We start from the raw sequence: 7,500 nt of genomic DNA on the forward strand, positions 1-7,500 counted from the left end.
GCAGGAGGAAATACAGACGAAGGAAGGCTGTTCATGAGTTTACCAGCGAAGGGGATGAAAGAGTGGAGATGCTGGTTAACTCTTGCATAAGGGATTTGGACAGCACAGGGATGAAAGAGTGGAGATGCTGGTTAACTCTTGCATAAGGGAATTGGACAGCAAAGGGATGAAAGAGTGAAGATGCTGGTTAACTCTTGCATAAGGGATTTGGACAGCACAGGGATGAAAGAGTGAGGATGCTGGTTAACTCTTGCATAAGGGATTTGGACAGCACAGGGATGAAAGAGTGGAGATGCTGGTTAACTCTTGCATAAGGGATTTGGACAGCAAAGGGATGAAAGAGTGGAGATGCTGGTTAACTCTTGCATAAGGGATTTGGACAGCACAGGGATGAAAGAGTGAAGATGCTGGTTAACTCTTGCATAAGGGATTTGGACAGCACAGGGATGAAAGAGTCAAGATGCTGGTTAACTCTTGCATAAGGGATTTGGACAGTATAGGGATGAGCATGAGTAGAAAGTCGTGTGCAGCGGGGCCACGGGAGGGGGGGAGGCATGCAGTCAGCAAGTTCAGAAGAAAATGTCGGTAGAAGATAGAAAGAGAGGCAACATGGCGGCGGAATTTAAGAAGTAGGAGATTGTCAGTAAGAGGAGGAGAGCTGAGGAGGGCTGTGTATGTGGAGCCCCCTAACACGTGAGATGCATACTCCATACGAGGACGGCCAAGGCCCCTGTATATGGACAGCATCTGCGCGGGGGAGAAGAACTGGCGGAGACGATACAGAACGCCCAACCTCGAGGAAGCTGATTTAGCGAGAGAGGAGATGAGACGTTTCCAGTTGAGATTTTGAGTTAAGGATAGACCGAGGATGTTTAGTGTTGAAGAAGGTGACAGCTGAGGGTTGTCGAAGAATAGGGGAAAGGTGTTTGGAAGATTGCGTCGAGAACTGGCGGTTAACACTCTCTCTTATGCAGGGCTGAGAGTCGTTGGGAAGGAAACCAAGACTCACAACCAACCTCAAGACGTTGACCACACTACAGGAAGAAGAGGAAGAGGAGGAGGAGGAGGAGGAGGGCCGATTGTGGTGGAGGTCCCCGGGGTAGTTGGCACAGGGGAGACCGCTAACATTACCTGCCACCACCACCTCCAGCTAGCTCATCTGTACACCCTCAAATGGATTCACAACGGGTCGGAGTTCTATCGCTTTGTGCCCTCAGATGCCGACGACGCTGTTTATATGAGGAATTTGCTGCAGTTCAAAGCCCAGGTATGTGTGGGTGTGGGTGTGGGGGGTAACCTGTGAGGGGGGGTATGGGGGGAGGTCGTACAGGTGAGGGGTTGATCTGGTGGGGTTAGGAAAGGTCAAAAAGAGAAAAGAAAATAATGAGACCAAAAGGAAATGAAAAGTTGTGAAATATGTGTGTGTGTGTGTGTGTGTGTGTGTGTGTGTGTGTGTGTGTGACAATTTTTAAACATATATCTGTTCTACTGTTTAATTAAGGTGACCCCCCTCTCCCCCTTCCTCCCCTTCTCTCCCCTCCTTCCCCTTCCTCTCCCTTCCCCCTACTCTTCCCCTCTCTCTCTCTTCCTTTCTTTTCCCCTTCCCTTCCTCCCCTTCTCTCCCCTCCCCCTTCCTCTCCCTTCCCTTCCTCTTCTCCCCTCTCTCCCCAACTCTCCTCACTCCCTCTCTCTCTCCCTTTCCTCTCCTTCCTCCCCCTTCCTCTCCCTTCCTTTCCTCTTCCCCACTCTCTCTCTCTTCCCCTTCCTCCCTCTCTCCCCAACTCTCCTCACTCCCTCTCTCTCTCCCTTCCTTGCCTCTCCTTCCTCCCCCTCTCCTCCACTTCCTCTCCCTTACCCTACTCTTCCCCTCTCTATCTCTTCCCCTTCCTCCCTCTCTCCCCAACTCTCCTCACTCCCTCTCTCTCTCCCTTCCTTTCCTCCCCTTCCTCCCCCTCTCCTCCCCTTCCTCTCCCTTCCCCTACTCTTCCCCTCTCTCCCTCTTCCTCCTCCTCTCTCTCTCCCCAACTCTCCTCTCTCTCTCTTCCTTCCTTTCTTTTCCCCTTCTCCTCCCCCTCCTTCCCCTTCCTCTCCCCCCCTACTCTTCCCTCCTCTCTCTTCCCACTCCCTCCCTCTCTTCCATTCTTTTCCCCTCCCCTTCCCTTCCTCCCCACTCCCCACTTCTCCCCGGCAGGAGGTGTGGCGTGGGGAGCAGGGCGTGACACTCCTGCTGACCTCGCTGACCTCCTCGGCCTCGGGGGAGTACAGATGCGAGGTCACAGCGGAGCAACCTTCCTTCTGGACGGACTCAGCGGCGGCGACCATGGAAGTGACAGGTATGGAACGCGTATTGAAGGATATATTTATTTATTAATTTATTTATTTATTTATTTTGGTCATCAATATATTGAGATAGGAGGAGGAGGAGGGAGGAAAAGGAGGAGAAAGGAAGGGGAAGGAAGAAGGAGGAGAGAGAGAGAGAGAGAGAGAGAGAGAGAGAGAGAGAGAGAGAGAATTACATAGAAAATCAAACCACACAGACACCATGGTCCAGACTTGGTGGTCTGTCCTTAAACCTAAGTGATTTTACATTAATCAGAAGGCTCCAAAACGTTGCTTTTCTACTCTAGTTGATATTAAGTTGAAGGAAGTGACGGTCGAGCTTGTTTTTGAAGGAGTCAATCGTGTTACACTGGATCACTGACGGAGGGAGCTTATTCCATTCTCGCACTACAACGTTGGTGAAGAAAAATTTGGTGCAGTCTGAATTTACTTGTCTACATTTGAGTTTTGTGCCATTGTTCCTCGTACGCAAAGTGTCATCGATCATAAACAACTTTGTTCTGTCTACATTCGTGAAACCATTAAGTATTTTAAAACATTCGATCAGTTTTCCTCGGAGGCGACGTTTCTCAAGAGAGAACATGTTAAGGGTGGAAAGCCTTTCTTCGTAGGATTTGTTGCGCAAGGAAGGGATCATTTTTGTTGCCCGACGCTGAACACCTTCTAATTTAGCAATGTCCTTTGCATGGTGGGGAGACCAAAACTGTACCGCATATTCCAAGTGGGGTCTGACTAAACTATTGTAGAGCGGAAGTATTACATCTTTATTCTTGAATAAAAAGTTTCTTTTAATGAAGCCCAACATTCTGTTCGCTTTATTTGCTGCATCGATCCATTGATGTGAGAATTTGAGGTTTGACGCGATTTTGACCCCCAATGCCTTAACGCATTGAACGCTTTTGAGTTTAACGCCGCGCATTTCGTAATCGAACTCCTTATTCTTTGTTCCAACTTGAAGGACCTGGCACTTGTCTACGTTAAAGGGCATCTCCCATTTATCCGACCAAGCTGAAATTTTGTGCAAATCCTCTTGGAGGCTTTGCCTGTCTTCGTCAGTGAGAGAGTGAGAGAGAAAGGAAGGAAGGGAAAAAGAGAGAGGGAGAGAGAGAGGGAGAAAGCGAGAAGAGGAGGGAGAGGGAAAGGAAATAAGGGAGAAAAATGAGAGAGGGAGAGAAATGAAGATAAGGGAGGAATAAGGGAGATTGAATAAAGGAGGAAAAGAAGAAAAGTAAAGAAAAGAAGGAAGAAGAGAAGACGAAGGAAGAGGAGGAGGAGGAGGAGGCATAAAAGAGCAAAGAACAGCAATAACACAGAGAGAGAGAGAGAGAGAGATTGGTAGTTTCTTTCCCCTCCTCTTCCAATTTACCTCCAATCCTCTTCCCCTCCTCCTCCTCCTCCTCCCTCCATCTTTCTCTCTTTCTCTCTTCCTCTCTCTTCCTCCTCCATTCTTCCCTTCTTCCTCTCTTCCTCTTCTTTCCTCCCTCCTCTTCCTCCTCTTCCTCTCACATAAAAGGAAATTGTGTATGTCCTCCTCCTCCTCCTCCTCCTCCTCCTCCTCCTCCTCTTCCACAGTAACATTTGAGAATAATTTAATTTGAAGGGCAATTTGTGTACATGTGTGTGTGTGTGTGTGTGTGTGTGTGTGTGTGTGTGTGTGTGTGTGTGTGTGTGTACACACACACACACAAACACAAACAAACACACACACACACACACACACACACACACACACACATACATATAATAATAATAATAATAATAATAATAGTAATAATAATTTCTTCCTTTTTTTCCTCTTTTCCTTTCCTCCCCTTTTTCCTCCTCCCCTCCCTCCCTTTCCTCTCTCCCCTCCCCCTCCTCCTCTCTCCTCCTCTCCCTCCTTTCCTCACTCCTTCTCTCTTTTCTCTCCCTTTCCTTTCTTTCCTCTCCCTACTTTTCTCTCCCTCTCCCTTTTTTCCTTTCCCTTCCTCCCCTTTCTCTCTCCCTCATTCCTCTCCCTCTCTCCCTCTTTCCTTCTCTTTCTCCCTTTCTCTCCTTTCTTCTTCCTTTCTCTCTCCCTCTCTCTCCTCCCTCCTTCCTCTTCCTCTCTCCCTTTTTTTCCTCCCTCCTCCCCCTCCCTTCCTTTCCTTTCTCTCCCTTGCCCTTCTTTCCTCTCCTTTTCTCTCCATTCTTTCCTCTTCCCTTCCCTACCTTCCCTTCCTTTTCTCCATATTTTCCTCCCCCTTCTTTCCTCTCCTTTTCTCTCCTTTCTTTCCTCCTCCTTTCCCTTCCTTTTCTCCATATCTCCCTCCCCCTTCCTTCCCCTTCCCCTCCTCCACCCCAGACCGCCCCCCGCGCATCGTAGGGGGGCGTGAGGTGGCGGCGGGGGGGCGGGGGGTGCTTCTCAGGTGCGTGGCCCGGCGGGGGGGGCAGGTGGGGGGCGCCGTGCCTGTCCTCACATGGTATATTGAGCGTAAGGAGGTGAGTGGAGGGGGGGGAGGGGAGGGGGGAGGGGAGAAAGTGGGGAGAAGGAGAAAGGAAAAAATAAGTTAAAAAATTAAGAGAAAATAATATATAAAAGAAATGGGGGAGGCTTGAGAGGGGGGAGGAAGGGGAGGGGAGGGGAAGAGGGGGAGGGGAGGGGAGAAAGTGAGGAGAAGGAGAAAGGAAAAATAAGTAAAAAAGAAAAAAAACAAGAGAAAATGGTATATAAAAAAATGGGGGGGCTTGAGAGGGGGAGGGGGAGGAGGGGGGGAGGAGTGGAGGGGAATGGAAGAAGAGGTTTAGGAAGGGGAGGAGGAGGAGGAGGAGGGGGGTGGGGAGGAGGTGGGGAGAAGAGGAAGGAGGAATAAAGAAAATAAGTAAAAAAAAAAAAATTTAAAAAGATAAATGTAAAGAAAAATAAAGAAAATAAAGGAAAAAATGAAAAAGATTAAAAAAGAAAAGAAAAAGAAAAGGAAAAGATGGAAAAGAAAAAGAAGGAAAAAGACAGAAAATAATATAATAAAGAAAATGGAAGGAAAAGTAAAGAAAAATAAAATAGAGGAGAAAAAGAAGAGAAAAAATAGGAAAGAATGAAAAGATAGAAAAGAAAAGAAATGGAAAGGAAAATAGAAATAAAATATAAAGAAATGGAGAAAAAAGGAAAGAGGAAAAAGAAAAAGGAAATGAAAAAAAAAGAAAATATGAAAAAAAGGAAAAAAGGAAAAAAGAAAAAAAAGGAAAGGAAAAGAATTGGTAAGAAAGTAAAGAAAAGGAAAAAAGGAAAAGGAAAAAGAAAAAGAAAAGGAAAAATATGAAACAGAATTGGTGAGAAAATGAAGAAAGGAAAGAGAAAAAGAAAAGGAAAATATATGATAAAGAATTAGTAAGAAAATAAAGAAAGGAAAAGGGGAAAGGAAAGAGAAAAAGAAAAGGAAAAAATATGAAAAAATGGTAAAACAAGTAAAGAAAAATGAAAAAGGAAAAGAAAAGAAAAAGAGAAGGAAAAATATGAAAAAAATGGTCAAAAAATAAAGAAAGTAAAAAAAAGGAAAAAGAAAAAATATGAAAAAGATTGGTAAAAAAAAGTAAAGAAAAATAAGAAAAAGTGAAAAATTTAGGAAAAGTTTTAAAAAGTGAAAATAAGAAGAAAATAGAAGAGGAAAACGAAAGAAAAATAAGAAAAAAGAAAACAATATAAAGAAAAATCAGTAAAAATAATAAAATAAAATAAAACTGAAGAGAAAAAGAGTAAAGAAAATAGGAAAAAAAAGAAAAATGTAAGAATTGAAAACTATAATGTAAATAAAAGGAAAAAAACAAAAACAAAAAAATAAAGAAAACAAATGTAAAAGGGAAAAGAAAATCATATAGAAAAAGAAAGTAAAGAAAAAGATTAAAAAAAGTAAAATAAAATCAAATAAAATAAAAAATAAAGAAATAAATAAAGAAAACAAATGTAAAAAGGGAAAAGAAAATCATATAGAAAAAGAAAGTAAAGAAAAAGATTAAATAATAGTAAAATAAAATCAAAAAATAAAAATAAATAAAGAAAACAAAAGTAAAAATGGAAAAGAAAATCATATAGAAAAAGAAAGTAAAGAAAAATATTAAAAAACTAAGTACAATATAAGGTCCCAAAACTATCACCTACTCGGCTCATTTTCACGTCCGCCGCTCTCATTATCTCTCGCTTTCACTTTCTTTCCCAGGTGAAGCGCGCGGCCCACACCTGTTCCCCCTTTCTCTCCCTTTACCTATACTGTCTCCCTTTTTTCCTCCCTCCCTTCCTTTTCTCTCTCCCTTCTTCCCCTTCCCTCTCTCTTATTCTCTCACTCTTTCCCTCTTTCTCTCCTTCCCTTCCCTCCCTTTTTCCTATGTCCCTTCCTTTCTTTCCTCTCCCTTTCCTTCTCCTTTCTTTCCTCCCTCCCTTCCTTTCCTCTTTCCCTTCTTCCCTCTCCCTTCTTTCCTCACCCTTTCCATCTCCCTGTAATTCATCCTCTCTCCCTTTTTTCCTCCCTCCCTTTCATCTTTCCCTTCTTTCCTTTCCCTCTCTTCCTCTCTCCTTCTCTTCCTCCTCCCTCTCCTTCCCTCCCTTTTTCTCCTTTCCTTCCTTTCCTCTCTCTCTCTCTCTCTCTCTCTCTCTCTCTCTCTCTCTCTCTCTCTCTCTCTCTCTCTCTCTCTCTCTCTCTCTCTCTCTCTCTCTCTCTCTCTCTCCTCTCAATTATCATATACTTTCTCTTTCTCTCTTTCTCAGGTGAAGCGCGCGCGGCTCACACCTGGCCGCCGGGAATTGCCTCTACAGGTGACCCCCGCGCAGGTGAGCTTCTTGTTGTTGTTGTTGTTGTTGTTGTTGTTGATGATGATGGTGATGGTGGTATATTTGTCTTCTATTTCTTGTTTTCTTTCTTCTTTTTCTTCTTGTTTTCTTTTTTCTGTTTTCTTCTTATATTTTTTTCCTTTTCTCTGTTTTTTCTTCTTCCTTTTTCTTCTTCATTTTCTTCCTCCTTTCGTTTTTTCTTCTTTTTTTATTTTTCTTCTTTTCTGTTTTCCTCTTCTTTTTCTTCTGTTTTCTTCTTGTTTTCTTTTTTCTGTTTTCTTCTTATATTTTTTCCTTTTCTCTGTTTTTTCTTCTTCCTTTTTCTTCTTCATTTTCTTCTTCCTTTCGTCTTTTCTTCTTTTTTATTTTTATTTTCTGTT

General features: G+C 43.4%; 1 protein-coding gene across 1 annotated transcript in view; it reads left to right on the top strand.

Annotated features, from left to right (window-relative positions):
• LOC126987240 (major facilitator superfamily domain-containing protein 4A-like) overlaps positions 1-7,500 on the top strand; it is a 65,427-nt gene that overhangs the window by 57,065 nt on the left and 862 nt on the right. The window contains exons 14-17 of the mRNA XM_050844075.1: positions 975-1,267; positions 2,192-2,333; positions 4,664-4,800; positions 7,058-7,120. The gene's annotated coding sequence lies outside the window, so the exon portion shown is untranslated. The remainder of the gene's footprint in view (positions 1-974; positions 1,268-2,191; positions 2,334-4,663; positions 4,801-7,057; positions 7,121-7,500) is intronic.

This window comes from Eriocheir sinensis, chromosome 64, assembly GCF_024679095.1.
Source record: "Eriocheir sinensis breed Jianghai 21 chromosome 64, ASM2467909v1, whole genome shotgun sequence".
NCBI classification, from domain to species: Eukaryota; Metazoa; Arthropoda; class Malacostraca; order Decapoda; family Varunidae; genus Eriocheir; species Eriocheir sinensis.